Source organism: Chrysochloris asiatica, unplaced genomic scaffold (assembly GCF_000296735.1).
Source record: "Chrysochloris asiatica unplaced genomic scaffold, ChrAsi1.0 scaffold00328, whole genome shotgun sequence".
Lineage (NCBI taxonomy): Eukaryota > Metazoa > Chordata > Mammalia > Afrosoricida > Chrysochloridae > Chrysochloris > Chrysochloris asiatica.
In genome coordinates this window covers 2,572,868-2,574,160 of record NW_006408846.1, presented here as the reverse complement: position 1 = coordinate 2,574,160, position 1,293 = coordinate 2,572,868, and positions in this window count along the sequence as shown.

The following is a 1,293-nucleotide window of genomic DNA, read 5'->3' as shown; positions in this document are numbered from 1 at the left end:
GAGTTGGAACTGACTGGTCAGCACTTACCAATAACATCCCAGAAAAGATATACACACTGTCTTGATTGTTTACATAATAATGGATAATATAGTAAAGGGGTTAATGAACAAAGTCACTCAGTATTCTACTTAAATAACTGTGGAAACCATTAAAAATGTCTACGTTTTCAATCAAGCTCCATGACATGAATATGCTGTGCAATATGAAATTCTGAGGAAGAATCATATTAAGGAATTTATTCATCTAACAGACATCATGGTGATTGTTGTTGTTGGTTGCCATCCAGTCCATTTCAATTTGTGGTGAAGCCATGTGTGCAGAGTGAAATAGCCAAGAAAGGACCATAGGATTTTCAAAGCTGTCTCTGTTAGGATGCAGATCACCAAGCCTGTCTCCCAAGGAGTCTCTGGGTAGGCTCAGACCACCAAATCTTTCATCTAGTAGTTGAGTGCTTAACCATTTGCACCACCTGTTGTTGTTGTTAAATGCCGGTCGAGTCAATTCCGACCCATAGCGACCCTGTATAGGGTTTCCAATGAGCAGCTGGTGAGCTTGAACCTCCGACCTTGCAGTTCAAACGGCTTTGAAGTCTGGTGTATTGACCCACAGTGCCACAGAAGGACTCCTTGCGCCACCTAGAGAACCCTGAAATGGTGACTAAGAGGTAAAAACTTTAGGTATCTGAACTACTCAGCTTTACAAGTCTGCCCTCAATTATACCTTATGGTATTGTATTTACTGTGTGTTGTCCAGTTGATTTCAACTCTTAGTGACCGTATATGACAGAGTAGAACCACCCCATAGATTTCCTAAGCTGAAATTTTTGTGGAAACAGACCACTAGGTCTTTTCTCCCATGTAGTTCTAACTGCCCACCTTTAGGCTAGCAGCCATGCACTTAACCATTGCGTAACCAGGGCTCCTTATTGCCGTGTCTACCAAGAGTTGATTTCAGTTAAGCCAGGGGACTTTGAAAGAGCCTTGATTGTGTAGAGGTTTAAAGTGCTTGACTGCTAACCAAAAGGTGAGTGGTTGAACCCACCAGCTACTCGACTGGAGAAAGATGTGGCAGTTGACAACCGTAAAGATAACAGCCTTGGAAACCCTGTGGGGTAGTTCTACTTTATCCTGTAGAGTAACTATAAGTTGGAATCTACTCAATGGTAATGGGTTTGGTGTTTTCAATTTAAAGGCCCTAGATCCCACAGAGATGAACCCTGAGTTATTATTTACTCATCAAATGGAAAAATTGAAGAGGTGCAAGAGCTGAACAGGAAATTTCAAAGATCAGCT